Raw genomic sequence first — 18,693 nt, 5'->3', positions numbered from 1 at the left:
CAGCTGAGCTGGAGAGGTGGGGACCAGCCCTGATCGACACGGCCCCGGGGCTGTCCTGGCCAGAGACGGGGGGTGCCGATGACTCCCGACCTACCAAGGACCCAGGCTCAGGAGGGCCAGCCCCCGCGGCCTCTGTCCCTGGATCCACCCTGAGGAACTCCAGATCACGGCGTCAATGACCACAGCGACCCCTCTCCGGCCTCCCACCGAGCAGGCTCTGTGGTCACCCCACTTTACAGACGTGACAGCTGAGGCCGCGCAGGGAGGGACTCACTGCAGCACCCGGGGCCGTCTGAGCCTTCAAGGCTGTGGCTGCCGGGTCCACACCCCTGAAGTGCCCACGGGGGACCCCGGAAGGCCAGTACCCCTGAAGGGAGCAGAGACACGAGGTGAGACCTGGCAGGGGACTGGCCCTGTGCCCTCCTGGTCCTCTCTCCTCTGGCCTCCAGATCTGCCCACCCACTGGCTGGCTCAGGCCAGTGGGCATCTCAGGGGGCGCGTCTAGACCCCAGCTTCAGCCTCAGGCCCACCCCCCACCTTCCTGTCCCAGTGCCCGCCCCCGAGGGACAGCCTTCCTGTCACTCAGGCCAAACGCCTTGGTGGCCTCAGTGGCCTCCCCTGACTTCACATCCATGAGCACAGCCCTTCGTCACCACCGAGTCTGACAGCTCTCTCCTCTCTGCTGCCACCCACATTTGAAGCCACCACCCGGGTGGACGCACCAGCCTCTCCGGTTCTTCGGCCTCCAGCTGGACCTGCCGAGGGCCCTCCACGGTGGCCTGGGGAGACGGCACAGGCCAGTCACATCTCCCCTGCTCCAGGAGGCTCAGAGAAAGCCCTGACCTTGGGCTCCAGGACCCCGCTCTGGCCTCCCTGCCCCCTCCCTGGACGGCGCCCTCTCCCACCGCTCCTAGGACTCCTGCGCCCGCCCTGGCCTCGGGTGCTGGCACGGCTGTGCTGCTGCCTTTCCCAGCTGCCTGCAGGGCCTGCTCTGTCCCCTCCTGTATGTCATCAGCCTCTCAGGAGGCCACTCCTGACCACCCCCTATAGAACCGCAAGCCCAGGCTCAGCGCTTACCCAGGATGGGTGACCTGCACCTGTTTCTCCGAAATCCCCTCACTCTCTAGGATACTATGTAACTGACCTATTTGTAGCATTATTTTCAGCTCATACACCCATTAGGATTTCAGCTTCCTGAGGGCAAGAATCTTGGGCTAAAAACCAACAGTGTGTGAGCCGGGTGTGGTGGCAGTGCACACCTGTGACCCTGGTGACTCAGGAGGCTGAAGCAGGAGGATCTCCAGGTTGAGGCCAGCCCCTGCAAATTAGCAAGGCCCTCAGCAACTTATCGAGAACCTGTCACAAAATACAAAGGGCGGGGATGTGGTTCAGTGGTAAAGCACCCTGGGTCCACTCTCCAGCACCAAAACAATCCAACAAGCAAGAAAAACAGTGTCCGGCCCGGAGCAGAGGCCTGGTGACTCTGTGCTGTTTAATTTGATGGAACTTCAAAAGATTCTGCTGGAAGCTCTGATGGGGCAGCCGGTCTCCAAGAGAAGGAAACTGAGGTTCAGGGAGTGGGGGGGGGACGATTTGCTTGAGGTCACAAGGACAGGACACAGTGTGGCCAGGACTTGGGCCCCGGCCCAAGCCGCCCACTCTGTCGGGTTCTGGCTGAGCGTGGGCTGGGGCTGGCCTCTGAGCCCGTGCATGGTGGAGGTCCTGGGAGGAGGCTGGTGGGGCAGCTGGACCCCTGTGCCGTCCCCTCCCCAAGAGCCCCTGCGGCCGGCAGAGAGAAGGCGGTGGCTGTGGCCACAGTCCCTCCCGCCCCCGGTGGTGTAAGAGGGGCGTTGGGAAAGGCCCGGGGTGCCGGGGGGTCGGGCCTTCGGTTGACCGGTCCTCAGAACCCGCACGGCCTCGGGGGGGAAAGGAAGTCAGCAGGATCCAAAATAGGTCTGTGTTTTGGGAAGTGAAACTGGGCACTGGGGACACTGGGCAGAGGAAACCTGGCCTCCTGGGCGGAGGCTGCGAGGTCGGCTTCCCCTCCCGCGGGCCTGGGTGGTGGGACTGGGGTAAACATGGCCAGCGTCTCGGGAACGCGCTCAGGTCTCTCTCACGAGCCATGTCACCGCATGACGGTCAGCTCTCCGACCCTCAGTGTCTTCATCTTTAAAATGGGGCTAGATGCCCGTAATCCCAGAGACTCAGGAGGCTGAGGCAGGAGGATCGCAAGTCCAATGCCAGCCTCAGCACTCAGCGAGACTCTGTCTCAAAAAGAAAAAGAAAAAACAAACGCTGGAGTGGTTCCTGCCTCGCTGGGGCCTGGGGGTGGGGGGCGGGCGCGAGACCCAGCTGTTCAGGAGTGGCTGGGGTTGGTGGCCGGAGCCGGCTCTGAGGCGGGTCACGTTTCCTCTGAGCCTCGGTTTGCTCATCTGGGAAACGCAGCACTTAGAAAGGCGACCAGGGCTGCTCTGTCCTGGGTAGGGGAAGCAGAGTCACAGACGGTGCCAGAGGGTGCCTGGGGCAGGGGGACTCTCCAGACCTAGGGGACCCTGCACCCTCATTTTCCAGCTCCTGCCCTGGGGAGAAGCTGGCTTCTGAAGCAGAGAACTTCTCAGGTGTCCCTGGGGACTTGTCACCTACTAAAATCAGGAAGCTCTGAATAATGATGAAGCCACTATCTGAGGGGGGCCTTCCGGCATCCAGGTTTACAGATAAATCCCAGAGAGGTTAGGCTACTTGTCCTAGGTCACACAGCAAAGGAAGGCAGAGCCGCCGGGTGCCCGGCCTCCCGACTTTCTGTTCTGGTGCTCACTTGCGCCATCTGCCTGGAATGAGCTGCTGGTCACTCAGAGGGGGTGTGTCCCCAGAGAACATGGACAGTGACACCACCTCACCCACTGAGAAGCAGCACAGCCATCTCGCAGAGGAGGACCCCGCACTTGCCTCCTCCCCACACTTGGGGTTCGTGGGGATGCCCCTGAAAGGGCTCACACTGTCCTGAACGTCCCCCACTCCCCACCCTGCCAGCCTCACCCAGGAACCAGCCACTTGTGCACATCTCTCTCTCCCTTTTTTTTTTTTTTTTTGTACCAAGAATTGAACCCAGGGGCACTCAGCCATTGAGCTCCATCCCAGCCCGATTTTGTATTTTGTTTAGAGACAGGGTCTCACTGAGGTGCTTAGCACCTCGCTGTTGCTGAGGCTGGCTTTGAACCTCTCAGTCCTCCTACCTCAGCCTCCCGAGCCTTACAGGTGTGCACCACAGCACCTGGCACTTTGCCTGGAAGTTCCACCTTGCATCTAGCCAGCCAGACTCCCCACGCGGCACTTGCTGTGGGGGGGCCTGTTCTCGGGGCTTGTCCACCTCAGCTTGTCTCATAAGAACTCGGGGGGTCGACTCTGCTGAACTTGTTTTACAGACGGGAAAACCCGGCAGACCCCAGACCCAGCAGATCTCCCTCAAGACGCCTCCTCCCAGCTCCCAGACCAGGAATGGCACCTGGGCCCAGGGGTGACCACATGAGAACCGGAGTTACTTCTGACACCACCTTCTGCCTGCTCTGCAAACTGAGTACTAAGGGAATGTCTGCGTCTCTGCCAAACAGTCACAACCTACCCCCCAAATGGCCGCAGCACTGTTGCTGGGACTTGCCCTCATTGCTGAGGCTGTGTGACTTTGGGCAGGAGAACCAACCTCTCTGGGCTGAGGCTCCCAGTCTGTGAAGTGGGGTGATAATACGGCGCACTGCCTTGGGCTGTTGGCCGTGGACTCAGGCCTGGTGTCCACCTTCCCTCCTGGCTGGATGGAAGATGGCTCTCTGCTGGTTGTTCCTGTGCTGACACCAACACTCTGTACCTGTCCCTGAGTCCCCAAGCCAGGCAGCTGGCCTCCCCTCCCACGCTCCGCCCCCCAGCATGGCAGCCCCCATCCTCCTGAGGCCCAGGCTGGATATTTGCTGGCAGCTGGGGCTCTCTGTCTCTCCCCGACTCGTCCTTCTCCGTTCCTGTCTCCCCGCCTGACTCCCCCAACCCTCAGGCTACATCACAAACCCGAGTCTGACTTCCAGGCCGGGCCAGTCTCCCGTGCTCCTCCACCCCCTCAGCCTCCCTGACCAGCCTCCATTGCCTCTCAGCTGGAGCTTCGCCCTAGCGCCTCCCTGACCCGCGGCTCCTGCCGCTGCCACCCACAGTCTATCCCCACCCAGCAGCCAGAGGACTCTACTCCCTGCTCCGGCTCCCTCCAGACACTCCTTACTGGGGATGGCAGCCCCGGCCTCCTGAAGATGGTCTAGCCCAGCGGGTGCCTGTGATCCTAGGGGCTCGGGAGGCTGAGGCAGGAGGACCCTGAGTTCAAACCAGCCTCAGCGAGGCCCTAAGCACCTCAGTGAGCCCCTGTCTCTAAAGAAAATGCAAACTAGGGCTGGGGAGGGGGCTCAGGGGTCGAGTGCCTGCGTTCAATCCTGGTTCAAAACAAATTCCACGCTGCCCCCCAGCCCCACGCCGCCCCCTCCTCGCTCCCCTGCTCCCGCTCCTGCCTCTGCTGCCTCTGGCGCGCTCTCCCCAGGCAGCCCCCGCACCTACGCCTCTCTGGGGCCTCCCTGGTCTCATCCTCGGTCCCAGCCCGCTGCCCGGCCCTCGGGTCCCTTCTCCACGTGCCTCCTCTTCCTCGGCACTCGGGACCACCTCACAGACCAGGCACCCGTGTGTCCTGTTTGCAGTCGGCCCTCCCCAGAGGGCAGGGGCCTCCATCCTGGGGACGGGCATGGCCCAACCCACACTCGGGCGGAGGCCATTCAGAGGCTGAGTGAGGAGGCTGGGGGCCCAAGTCCGCTGGAACCTCTCTGGCCCTGTCACCTGGGGGCCTGCTCACTACTCCCGGGGCCCCTTCTGCAGCTTCTCCCCGTCCCCTGCCTCCAGCCTGGCCCCAGCCCCTCCAGTCACCCCATTCTCCACCCCAGAGCCAGACCCCTCCCTCCCTCAGGGTAGTGTCCCCACCCCCGGGGGCACAGAGGCCCAGCCTCTCCCCCACTGGTCCTGGCCTCCTCCCTGTGCCCACCTGGCCCCAGGCCACCCTCCCCTGGTCAGCAGCCCCATCGGCAGGGGTCATCCTCGACTGGGACCCACGGCGTTACACACATCAGACTTTTATTAAGCACCTACTGTGTGCTGGGTGCCAAGAAGGCGGCAGTGAGACAGGCTTGAGCTGGTGAGCGGGAGGCCCTGGGCGGGGAGGCCCTGGGCGGGGAGGAGGCGGTACGTCCTCCGGCTCCCACGGCCCCCAGCTTGGCCCCCGGGCTTCCTCTCTGCCACCAAGTCTAACACTGCCAGGGTCCCCCGGGCTCCCCGCCCCCTCCCCGCTTCGTCTTTGTCTGTCTGTCCGTCTGTCTCACCCACGCGCACCCCCTCCAGGAAGGGCAGACAGAGCCAGCCGCCGGCTCTGTCCCTGCTCTGTCCCCAGCACCGAGGACAGTGCCAGGCTTCAGGCGATACTGGTGGGTAAGGAATGGAACTTGTAAGTACCTCGAGTGCCGAAGGCACGGTGGGAACATGGGGACAGCGGGGTGGCTCTCCTGCTGGCTTGGGAGTCTCCCGGAGTGGCCTCAGCCCAGTGGCCGCTGGAGCAAAGCCCAGAGAATGGCCCAGGGCTGCAGGAGTCAGGACATTGCCCCCTGGAGGCCCTCCCTGACCACCTGTCCAGAGCAGGCACGACCCTGCCCCTTACTCTCCATCCCAGGGCCCTCTGGGCTTTCCCGGCACTGAACAAAAACGACAGTCACTCCACGTGTTGCTAACGTCTTCTCTGTGCCCTCACTTCCTGGGGGTAAGCGCTGCATGGCCCTTGTTCCCCAGCGTCTCCTCGGGCACAGGGCCTGGCGTATACTAGATGACCCATAGATCTATGTGAAATCTGATCGTCTGCCTCTCTGGTAGAACAGAGATAGCAGTTGAGGTTCAGAGAGGCTGAGTCACTTGCTCAAGGTCACACAGCAAGCCAGAAGGAAAATCACAATTGGAGCCTGGCTCAGCTCACCTGACTGGACCCAGTGCCCTTCAGCTATACCATAATACTCAGGGCTCAGCCAGGACTGCCCCCACCTTTCAGATAGGACACCTGTCCCTCACCACTGTCTCTATTTGGGGAGAAAAGTGGAAGGGACCCAACAGGGAGGGTGGGTGTCAGAGACGAATGGCTCCTCGGGGCGGCCCTGGTCCCAGTGGCCTGGCGAGGCTGGGCTCCCGGGCCCCTGGCCTGCCTGAGCTGGAAGGGTTAAGCTCGTGCTGGGCTCGGGCTTGGCTGGCCTGGACGCGGCTGGGACAGAACATCTGTCTGTTGCTATGGTTGCCGTACACTTGAAGGGGACGGCTGGGTGATCATGGCAAGTGCTGGCGCGCGAGGGAGCGGTGCCCGGCAGAGCCTCAGGACCCTCGTCTGCCCGGGGCAGGGCAGGCCTTGGGCCCTCTCCTGTGCCCGGCTGGGGCTCTGGCCCTGGGGGGCAGCGGGAGCCACCTTGGCCTTGCGTGGTGAGGGGCCCGGCCACGGGGCCCGCCAAGGCAGAGCAAGGCGCACTCGGGTGGCCCTGGGCACCGCAGCTGGCAGGCTGGGGACCTTCTGGTATGGGTGGGGGGCTCCGACCATGCCCCGGTGCCTCTGTGTCCTCCTCCTGGGGAGAAATCCTGTCACCTGTCCTTGGCCCCAGAAGTCCTTGGAGCCCAGGAGGCAGCTGGCAGAGACCAACTGCTCACATCCTGCCTCCCCTGGAGACCACGCGGGTGGCCCCCAGCCCGAGCTTCGGCTCTCCCTTCTCCCTATGGAGGACAAGAGGCCTGCGTGGGACAGGGTGGGCCGAGGTGGCTCTGGGGTGGGAAATGGACGCCCAGCCTCACTCATCAGGCGGCTGGTGAGCCTCAGGCTGCGGTGGGTCTATGGTGTGGCCCACAGAAGGGCCGGGGGTCGCTCAGAACAGTGGTCAATCGCAAGATCTGTGCGTGGATCCCGACTCTGCCCAGCCACTGGGACAGACGGAGGGGCTTGGGACAGGGAGGGCCACCCCGCCCACCTGAGGCAGGGAGCTCCGCTTCCGGGAAGCTCTGTGCAGACTCAGGGGCCAGCGCCCAGCTCCCTCTGCAGCCGCTGAGAGGCACAGCCCTCCCAAGGTCACCCTGCAGGTCCTGGCTCTTCCCCACGCACGGCCCCCTCCTCCAGCAGCCCGCTCCTCTCCTCCCACCTGCCTCCCCCGTCCTGATCCCAGTAATAACCACAGAAGTGGTGCCAGGCACAGAGTCCGGCCCGCAGCTCACTCACCGCCCGCGGGGCCTGTGGCTTTCGGTGATTGTTAATTTATTTAGGTGCTGGGGATGGAACCCAGGGGTGCTTAACCACCGAGCCGCCTCCCCGGCCCTTTTTATTTCTTTTTTTCTTTGGGACACGGTCTCACTAAGCTGCTTGAGGCCTCCTTAAACTGCAGAGGCTGGTCTTGAATGTGCAATCCTCCTGTCTCAGCCTCCCTGTTGCTGGGATGGCGGGTGTGCCCCGAGGAGGGTGCCCTTTTAAAAGCTGTTTGGGGATGGGAGTCATGGAGGCCGAGCGAGCGGAGATCTTCCCCAGGTCCCGAGGCTGGTGAGTCGTACAATCTGTGAGTTGCAAACTGGCACTCTGAACACCGACTTCTTCTCTGATTCCTTACCCCTAAGAATGACCTTGAGGGCCAAGAGGGGTTCCCTTCTGCTCCCCAGCTCTGTGCACAGAGGAGGCGACACGCGGTGGGATGCACTGAGTGCCTTCTGGGCCAGGCCCGGGGCTAATGACACCTTTTCTGGAATCAGCCGAGCAGAGGCCCCAGGGACACCGACTGCGAGGCACAGAGACTGAGTCAAATGGAGGACCAGTGGCCCTGGCAGCCAGCCCCTCCCTGCTCTCCCCTGGCCGAGGAGATGGGAGGGCAGAGAGACCAGAGGCCCTGACCAAGGTCACAGCCACCGGGACCTAGAAACGGCACCCCACAGAGCTAGGTCAGCAAAGGCTGGCTGCCCAGTCATGGGGATGGCTTTGGCCTTGATGGAAGGCTCAGAGGAGTGACCGCACACCAGGACGCGGGCACACTCTGCACCCCTCTGGGCCAGGCACACTCAACCCCGGAGCCAAGGCCTCAGGGTCTAGAACCCAGGTCCCTCCCTTCCCAGGAGGAGGGGTCCTCTGAGCCCCACCCAGGATCTGCCCTCCCCCCACTGCCCCAGCAGGTTAGTCCGTGGGTCTGAGGCAGGGGCACCACCGCGCCTGCCTGGTTCTGCTCCTCGGTGACAGCTGGCTGGGCAGTGAGGCCCAGGTCCTTCTTAAAGAGACAGGCACAGGCCACAGCTCAGCTCCGCGTATTTAACAAGCAGCGTCTGTGGGCCCTGGGGAGGTACGGAAGCTTCTGCCCAGCCAGAGCCCCCGAAAGGCAGCTGTTGGGGGGGGGTGTGGTTTGCCAGGGGTCCTGTGAGTTCAGCTGCAGGGTCTCCTTGAGGATCCATTGGCCCCACACAGGGCTCCCCAGAACCTTGAGGAAGGCTGCAGTCAGAGGCCGACTGGTTCGAAACTCATCCTCCTGCCAACAGCCAGGTGACCGGGTGGGGCTCTAAGCCTCTCTGGTCCTCACTGTCCCTGAGACAATGGTGTCTACCTTTGTGATCTCCAAGGCCCCTTCTATCATTGCTAAGATCCAGTACTGAAGGTAGACCGGCAGGTTCCCGTGACAGCTGGCCGACTCCTGGGCCTCTGGCCCCTGGATCTCAACACTTGGCCTGCTCCGTGGCACAGCTGAGGACACACTGCAGAGTGGAGGGTGGACGGAGGAGGTGAAGGTGAATGGACGGGAGAACGAGTGGCTGGGAGGGTGGGTGGGTGGATGGGTAGATGGATGGGTAGGTGGGAGGATGGGTGGTGAGTGGACTGATGGGTGGGTAGATGATGGATGAATAGGTGGATAGATGGGTGGGTGGACGAGTGGATGAGTGGATACATGGGTGGGTAGGTGGATGAAAGGGTGAATGGATGGATGGATGGATGAATAGATGGGTGGGTGGATGAGTGGATGGGTAGGTGGGTGGATGGGTGGATGGATGGGTGGATGGGTGGATGAGTGAATGGATGGATGGGTGAATAGGTGGGTGATGGACGGATAGATGGATGGATGGATGGGTGGATGGATGGGTGGGTGAGTGGATGTGTGGGTGGATGGATTGATGGATGGGTGGGTGGGTGGGTGGATGGGTAGGTGGGTGGATAGATGGATGAGTGGAAGGATTAATGGGTGGGTGAAAGTGTGGGTGGATGGGTGGACAGGTGGATGGGTGAATGGGTGATGGGTGGAAGAATGGATGGAAGGGTGGGTGGGTGGGTGGGTGGATAGGAGCTCCTGGGTCAGTGGGCTCCTCAGTGCTGAGCAGGAGCCCTGCCTGGCTCCCCTGGGTAAGGGGAAACCCGGTGAGTGAGCTTGGCTCCGCTCTTGCCCACAGCCCTGCTGTCCACCCTACCCCAGGGCCCATCCTGTACCTCTCTGCGCATCTCCCTGCTTCCTCCTGGCCTAGGCCCCCACCCCTCCACCCTGGATGGCCGTGGCACCTACTGCTCACACTACTTCCGGTCATTCTCTGGGGATGCGAGGGGTGAGTCCAGATGTCAGTACCCCACTTCCCGCTGCCTCGGTTCTTGCGCAGGCGCACCTGGGGCTCCTCACCTGGGCACACAGGGTGTCCTGCAGTGCAGCCCCGTCCCCTCTGGGCCTCTTCTGCCTCCCATCGCTCCATGCTCTGCCCATGGCTGGCCTGTGCTGCCCACGGCACCATGCCCTTGTCCACCAGAGGCTCATCTCTCTCCCACCACCTGCCCCCAGCCCCAGCCCCCCACCCCTCACCCCTATTCCCCTCCATCCCAGCTCAGCTACGAGTTCCTGGGGGAAGCCCTCCTTGGCCCCCAGCCTGACCAGACCCTCATCTGCTCTCCTGGCACCCAGACCTGTATTTCTGCAGCTCTCCTTACTGAGGCAGGCAGGCACGAATGTGACTAAGAGCATCTGTCCCCCTGGGTCTCACTCCCCTGGGTCTCGCGCACCCGGCACAGGCGGGGGCACGCTCAGCGCTCACTGGGTGTCCGTTAAGTGAATGAGCGAATGAGGAGCCGGAGGAAGGGCAGGTGGCGTGGAGTCAGGAGGGGGTGGTGGGTGAGGGGAAGGCTGTTAAAAGGGTGGCTTGGGGCAGAGGAGGTGACATTTGAGAAGAGTCATGAAGACAGGCGGGAGGGGGCCTGTGGACATGAGGGCAGGAGATGTTGCAGGGTGACCACCCGGGGTCAGGTACATCTCAGGGACCCAGGAGGGACAAGGAGCAGCCCAGGCGGAGAGGTCAGGAGGAGCCTATCCGGGGCCTGGGCAGGGCGAGTTCAGGGCCAGTCCCTGTGCTGCCCACTGACCGCGCTGTCCGCAGCACCTGGGGCCACTCAGGGCGGCGCCTGGCTGGGGGAGCCCTGCGCGGGCATCTGAAGGGCGTCTCCACCCCCCGTCAAGATGCTGGGACCCACCTGGGCTTCAGACCACTCAGAGCAAAGGCCAGGGGCCAAGGGCCTGACCGTGGGCCCGGGTCCTGTGCTGGGCTTCCCTCCCCAGCCCTAGCAGCCCTGGAGCTGTGACTCCTGCTCCTCACCCTCTGGACCCCCAGCCCCAGTCCCACCTCCTCTGGCAGGTGGCATGTCTTTGGTTTGCCTGTGTGTTTGGCTGGTCCAAGTCCCCGTGGAGAACGGGCTTCGGGAGGGTAGGCTCGGGTTTGGGGCCCCTTCCTCAGCCCGTGCTCTCTGTATTTGCTGAAGGGAGGCCTGAATCTCCCTGAATTTGGTTGGTCATTTCCCTGAAAAAAACTGGAGGGAGTGGAGAGAACCACTGGACCAGAGAGGTCTGGTGACTTACTCAAGTTCACACAGCAAAGTCTATGATGCTGTCAAGACTGGAAGCGAGGGTCTCTCTGCCTCTAAAGCTGGGCTCATTTGGCTTGGAGCTGGAACCCAGGAGCCCTGGATGGACGGCGAGAGGCAGTCTTTCCAGAGGCCACATGGTGGAGTGGTCAGCTGGGGACACTTTGCCAATGGTGGATTAATTTTTCCTAATTGACAAGTTTCTACTGAATTCCTAGAAGCCCCAGGCTGGGCACTTTGGACAAGGAAATTGCAGTGTGTTCCTAGGAAATGACCTTCGATGTCGGGCAAGGGCCTCGCAGACGCCCTTTAAAGATGAAAGTTCGTGAGTTTGCCCTGTCACCTTCCATGGCGGGTGGGCGCTGAGGGGCAGGGGACACCATTTCCTGAGGACGAGAATGAGCTTTTCATAAATTACGGGAGGAAAAGTGTCTGTGTCGGAATAAACTCTGTTAAGAAATACAGCAGGACTGCCGCATGGTGATAATTCAGAGCTGTTCCCCAGCACGACACGGATTTTAAAAATATTTCCTTGGGATTGTTGTTTAAAGATATTGTTAATGGCCAGAACCTTCTTGTTCCACTGAATGGCCACTAATGGGCCAGCCTGGGAGGGGCTCCTGGTGGAGACAAAGGACAGGGACGACAACACCCGTTGTTGCGTGTGGGGACATCATGGCTCCCCAGCTAATACCCATCTCATTTTTCTCACTGCTCCCAGGATAGGTGAGGACCGTAGGACTCAGAGAGGGCAAGAGCCCAGCCTCAGACCACACAGCCAGGAAATGGAGGAGGGGGCTCGGATGAGAACACAGCTTGGGGGGTTGGATTTCGAAGACTGCACCCTGACTTTGAGCAAGGGGTTCCCCTTTTCCGGACATTCACATCTGTAAAATGAAGATCTGGGGGCTGGGGATGTGGCTCAAGCGGTAGCGCGCTCGCCTGGCGTGCGTGCGGCCCGGGTTCGATCCTCAGCACCACATACCAACAAAGATGTTGTGTCTGCCGAGAACTAAAAAAAAGTAAATATTAAAAAATTCTCTCTCTCTCTCTCACTCTCCTCTCTCACTCTCTCTTTAAAAAAAAAATTTTATTAAAAAAAAAAATGAAGATCTGTTTATTTGCACAAGCAACAAATTTTTTTTTTTTTTTGGTACTGGGGATTGAACTCAGGGGCACTCAGCTACCCAGCCCCATCCCCAGCCCTATTCTGTATTTTATTTAGAGGCAGGGTCTCACTGAGTTGCTTAGCACCTCACCTTTGCTGAGGCTGGTTTTGAACTGGCGATCCTCCTGCCTCAGCCTCCCCAGCTGCTGGGATGACGGGCGTGCGCCATGGCGTCCTGCTGCTCAGACAACAAATTTTTAAGAGTGCTTGTTGGATTCCAGGTATTGGTGCAGCTCGGTGGCAGAGCACTTGACTGCCACTTTCACATAGCCCTGAGTCCAACCCCCAGCCCTGTGCGCGTGCACACACACACACACACACACACACAAATCCCCAGGTGTCGGGATGGAACACAACCAAGGCAGACCCAGACTCATACCGCAGAGCTCAGACCAACAAGTACCTCCCTGGCAAATGACCAGTACTGCCGGGAAAATTAAAGGATTTTAAAGGGACAAGTGGGAGGGTGGGAATTTGAGTGAGGACCATAATGGAGAGCCTCTCTGAACGCGTGACAGTTGAGTAGAGATCTGCAAAAGAGAGGGAGACCAGAGAATTTCTGGAGGAAAAGGGCAGAGAGAACAGCAGATGCAAAGGCCCTGGGGTGGGACGGTGCCCGCAGTGCTGGAGCAACAGCCGGAGGCCACAGGTGCCTGGAGCAGAGTGAGAAGAGGGGGTGGGGTCAGAGATGAAGACGTGGAGGTCACCGAGGACCCTGGCGACATTTGGATTTTATCCTGAGAACGATGGAGATCTACTTAGCTTTGGTTTGCAGGGGAGGGACTGGGTATGTGTTTTAAAAAGACCCCCTGAAAATTCTCCAGGTTAGATTGCCAAGTGAGAAAAAACGCGGGGCAGAATCATATGCACCTTATGCTACTGTCTGCTTTTTTTAAAGAAAGGGAAAAATGGAGATAAAGGTACGCACTGGCTCGTATGTGCATGAAATTCTCTCTGGCATAATAGATGAAACCAGGAGGGGACAGAGCTTGCCTCTGGGGAGGAGCCCCAGCTGCCTGGGACTGGGTGGGAGGGACACTTTGTTCTCTCTACATCTTCTCTTGCACCTTTTGAATTCTGAGGCATGCAAATTGTTACCTATTCAAAAAAAAAAAAAACAAATAAATACATTTTTAGAAATAAAAGGAAGAAAAAGGAAAAGGGAAGGTCCCTCTGGCTGCTGTGACGAGAATCAATTATCCAGGCAGCAGGTGACGTGGGGAGGAGGCCAGGGCAGCGTGCTGGGTATTTGTATCTCCACTTCGCAGATGAGGACGGTGGGGTCCAGAGAGGGCAATTACCAAACCCCAGTCACACAGCTAGAAAATGGAGGACAGGCTTGGCCAAGCACCAGGCCCGCTGGTTCCTCACTGCCTCCCTTCTGTTCTCTGCTCTGTATCTTGGGATCATCCGCCTGGCAACGCCCTCCTGGATGCCCATAGTGGGGGCTGGTAAGCGTTGGCTGAGTGATGAACTCGCTCTTCTAGTCACTCAGCAAACGTGTCCAGGGCTCCCTCTGCCAGACACTGTGCCAGGCTCCCCCTCCATGGAGCTCATTCCCAGGGGCAGGGAATAAAAATAAAGCAGAGGGCTGGGGATGTGGCTCAAGTGGTAGCGCGCTCGCCTGGCATGCGTGCGGCCCGGATTCGATCCTCAGCACCACATACCAACAAAGATGTTGTGTCCGCCGAGAACTAAAAAATAAATATTAAAAATTCTCTCTCTCTCTCTCTCTCTCTCTCTCTCTCTCTGCTCCCTCACTCTCTCTTTAAAAAAATAAAAAAAAAAAAAATGAAGCAGAGTGCAGGTCCCCCAGGGGAGGGGGAGGTGCCTTCTCACCTGGGGTGGTGGAGGGACTGCTCCTCCTCTGCAGGGACCTCAGGGCTGGGACTGGAAGAAGTGCAGGCTTGTCGCTGTGGGGATCCTGGGGAGGGGCTCTGGAGACAGAGCAGCAGGTGCCTGGGTGTGAGCCTGGGGCACCTGAGCAGCCCCAGAGGCCATGCAGGGCAAGCAAGAGGGGAGGTGGCCTGGCTGGTGGGGCTCTGGGTCCTTTGTAAGTCTGGGGTGACATGAGAACAAAAGGTGGTGGAGAGCTCTGAGCAGGAACTTGGCCCAAATGCGGTTTAAAATGAAGGAAGCTAGTCAGGCGCAGTGGCGCGGTAATCCCAGCGGCTCGGGAGGCTGAGGCAGGAGGATCGCAAGTTCAAAGCCAGCCTCAGCAATGGCCAGGTGCTCAGCAACTCAGGGAGACCCTGTCTCTAAAGAAAATACAAAATAGGGCTGGGATGGGGCTCAGTGGTAAGCACCCCTGGGTTCAATCCCCGGTACCAAAAAAGGAAAAAAGATGAAGGAAACGGCCCGCTCTGGGCCGCTGTGGGTTGAGGATAAAGGGGCTCAGATGACCATCCCAGAGTGCTTGAGGCCAGAGGAGGCCACTTGCCCTCCAGGACCCCGGGTTGCTGGGGAGGACCTGGGCTCGAGCTGTGCCCTGGGGCCTTAGCCATCTACCTGATCACATCGGGGACAAGGTCTGGGATGGAGAAGGTTTCCAAAGAGCAGAGGGACTTGGAGTTAAGATCTGTGACAGGGACACCCCTGGGAGACCAGCCAGGGCCGCCGAGGCCCAGGAGCTGTGGCCCCCGCACGGCCTCCCTGCAGCCAGGCTCCGGCTCTGGAGACCTGGCCTGGGCCTCTGTGCTTTGGCCATCTGTGCGCCGCGGCTGGCCAGGCGTGCCCTGCCCTGGTGCCCATCTGGACTCCAAGCTGACAGCCCTCCAGGCTCAGGCAGGGCACCTCCCCAGCCACCCCTCGCCTGGCCTCTAGAAATTCTGTTTTGTCCGGTTGGGGCTTGGGCCTTGCTCCTGTCCCCGCTGCAGGGACAGGGAAGGGCTGGAGAAGGGCTCTCTCCAGTCCCCCCTGGGCAGGAGCTGGGCGAGCGCCTTGTGCAAGCGCCATCTTCTTCCGTCCTTACCAAGCCCCATGGCAGGTGAGGCTCAGAGAAACCGTGAGCAAGGTCGACTCGGGGCTGAGGATGGAGACCCAGGACTGTCAGGATCCAGACCCGGGCTCCACCACAGCCCTGCTCCCGCTGGGTCAGGGCCTGCGTGGGGGTGGGGCTGGTGGGGAAGGCCCTGCCAGAGTCCCCTGCGGCCATGAGTGATGGCCTCCAGGCAGCCTGCGGTGAGTGCCTCCCTCCTCCCTGCCACTGTGGCCACCCCGCCTGGTGGGCAGGATGCAGTCCCCCAGAGCACCAGCAGGCTGGGTCCTGGTTCTGCCTTGGGGAGCCTAGAGAGGGACAGAGGGGTCAGGAACGCTGCTGCCAGGCTTCTAGAAACTTCTCTTTCTGCAGCTCCTGGAATAGACCCAGGAGAGCCTGACCCCTGCCTGGACCGTCTCCTAAGTGCCAGCACCCCTAGGCCTACTCAAGGTCACTGCCATCAGTGTGGTACCCTCTGCCCTTGGCTCGATGGAGACTCAGACTCACCGTGGTGTGTTGTGCCTGCGTTGGCGGAGTCAGCCAGCACCTTCGTAGGGTGACAGGTACCCCCGCCACGTGCCTGTCGCCTCACAAGGGAGCAAATGTGGAACCTTTCATGTCATCACAATAACCAGCTGGAGTGGGAGGGGGGCATCAGCTTCCTGTTAGACATTCCCCCCACCCCCCACCCCACCCCCGAGGCCACCCTCTGCTCCCCCGCCATGAACTTGCCCTCTGACCCTGTCAAGGGCCTCCTTCCTCTGGGGTCAGCCCTCATCATCGCCCACCTGGACTATGGCAGCTGCCCCCACGTGGGGCTCAGCCTACCTGCCCACCCTGCATAGCACTGTAGGTGGGTTAGGATGAAGCTCAGTGGTACAGCACCTGTCCAGCATGCACATGGCCCTGGGTTCAATCCCCCCGACACTGAGTGACGGCCTCCAAACCCGTGTCACAGCTCTACGGTAGTCCCAGGATGGGGGCCCTTTGTGATCCAGCTCAGCCTGTCTCTCCAATCCCACCCCCAAATATTCCTTGGGTGATTGAGAACACAGGTTGTGTGGTTGCTGTGTGATTTGGAGCAAGTTATTTCACTTCTCTGAACCTCAATTCCTCATCCATAAAAGCAAAATCGATCTTTGTTTCAAAAAAAGCAGAGTTTCAACAGTGTGATTTTTAATGAGCTCATGCCAGGCATATAGTCAGTGCTCAATAAATGTTGCCATCCTTATTGACCCCCCCCCACCATGTCCCATCGCTGAGTCTGTGCCGATTCTGTGTCCTCTGCCTTGGCAGCCTGGTGAACTCCTATTCATCCTTCAACACCCCTCTCGAGCGGTTCCCTGGCAGCTCTCCCTCAGAGCAGAGGCTGGATTGCCGAGGAGGAATTTTTCCATTGACCTGTTGATCCCCCACCATGTGATTGTGGGTGCCCAGGGGCAGGAGCTGAGAAATGGTGAAACCGAGGCAGCCAGGGAGGGCAAGGTGCAGAGGGCTCTGTGTGAATATGGTCAGAAGACAGCTCAGTCACTCGGTCATTCAGCAAACACATAGACTGACCTCTTTCTCCACCTAAAGTCACTTGCTGGCTTTTCAGTTTCTAGAATCACTTCTGAGAACCCTTCTCCATGCCTGGCCCAGGGAGCCCCAGGGGATCCAGCCCTAGGCAGCCTCCCCAGCCCATCTCTCTGGCCCTCTTGGTTCTCCTCTGTGCTCCAGGATTCGGCCCTCTCTTCATTCCCTCCAGCAAGACCTCATTCTAGAATGTTCTTCTGAGCTTTGTAGGCTGACCCCCTGGGAGGCCTCCATGATGACTCTGGGGTGGGGTCCCCCCACGCTGCAGGGCTCCTTCTCAGCCCAGTCTCGACTCCTTCCTCACTCTCCCAGCCTGCGCCCCAGATTTGTGGCATTAGGGGACTCTCAGCTCCCCCTCACTAGGCTGCTACCTCCAGCTCCCCAGCGCTGCTGGCGCCTGCCTGGGAAGGAAAGGCCAATGCAGAGGAGCCTCAGTGAACACCCAGCCCCCACCCCAGGGGTGACAGCGGTCCCACCCCCCAGGAGCCAGGGCTGCACTTTCCAATTTCTTTGATCCCTGTAACCTACTGGGAGGGGTCCCCCCCACCCCAGTTTTACAGAGGAGAAGCTGAAGCTCAGGGAGGCCGGCCCCCCAGCCTCTCCACTAGGTCTCTGAGGCTGCACCCTCCGCTAACCATTGGGCAGCACTGCCAGATGGCCTAGAGGGACAAGTGGACTCCTGAATGACCAGGGCGGTGGCAGGGTAGTGACAGGACTGAGCTGGGTGAGGCTCCACATTTTTTTTTTCATGGAACTCAGGTGCACTTAGTCACTGATCCTCCTGCCTTGGTCTCCCGAGCCCCTGGGACCACAGGCATGTGCCACTGCACCTGGCGAGGTGCCACTGTTTTTTTGTTTGTTTGTTTGTTTATTTTTTTGGCCACGCTGGGGACTCAACCCAGGGCCTTGTGCATAGGAGGCAAACACTCAGCAACTGAGCCACATCCCCAGCCCTAGGCTCTGCATTTTTAAGATGTGTGACCTTAGTCAGGTCACAGGCTTCTCTGGTCTCAGTCTCCCCATCAGCAAAAGAGAGGCAAGCACAATCCCTTATCAGATCCGATGTCCCCAGAAGCTAGGCGACAGGGTCTCCTACTATAGAATGGGGGACATGACTTGGGGGTCCCCTCCTCAAAGCCATCCTGCCGATGACTGCTCTGTGTGGGCCCAGGGGACCCCAGCAGGGTGGGGTGAGTGGAGCCATAAACATCCTTCCCAAGGGGAGCCCCCAGGACCTCCTGGGTGTGGTCCCCTGGAGAGGAAGATGACATTGTGGGTGGTGACACCCAGGTGTGGGGCGGGGAGGAGGGAGCAGAGCCCCCAGTTGAGCTCTAAGCCCTGGGACCTGGGCACCCCGGCCCTGCGACACCTGCTCCCCCCTGTCCCGGGGGCCCTGGCAGCAGGAGCGCTTCTCCAGAGCCTCCCGGGCTGGCACAGTCTCCCGGTGCCCAGACAAAGCCCCTGCTCCACCCCGAGGAGGGGCGGGCGTCGGGAGCCGACAAAGGGAGCCGGGGGCCGCGCCTGGGGCTCGTGCCACCCCCTCCCGCCCGCGGCGCCCGCGGCCCCCTCCTGCCACTCGGCCGCTCGGCTGGGGCGCCGGCACCGTTGCTATGGCGGCAGCTCTGGGGAAGCTGCAGCTGGGTAATTATTGTGAACATCCATCCTGCCGGTGCCCGCCCTGGAGCCGAGCGAGCAGCCGGGGCCAGGCCGCCCCTCCTCGCCCGCCGGTGGCCGCGCCCTGGCCTGGCGCGGCGCCCACGGGGACGGCGGGGGCAGCGGGCAGCGGGGCAGGGACAGGGGAGGGACAGCGCGGCTGGCAGGAGCCGGCTCGCCCCGTGCCTGCTCCCACCCTGGCCGCCGGGGCTGACCAGCCGAGAGGGGACTTGGTTGTTCCCAGCTGCAGCGCTGCGCACGGAGCCGCCCGCTCCGGGTTCAGGCGGCTGCTCTCCCGGCCGCTCCCGGGCAGCGGAGCCTGTGGGAGGGACATGGGCTCTGGCTTCTCACACAGGCACCATCCCCTTGGATGAG

This window comes from Spermophilus citellus (genome assembly GCF_964194105.1).
Source record: "Spermophilus citellus genome assembly, chromosome: 4".
NCBI classification, from domain to species: domain Eukaryota; kingdom Metazoa; phylum Chordata; class Mammalia; order Rodentia; family Sciuridae; genus Spermophilus; species Spermophilus citellus.
This window is presented reverse-complemented; position numbering follows the sequence as displayed.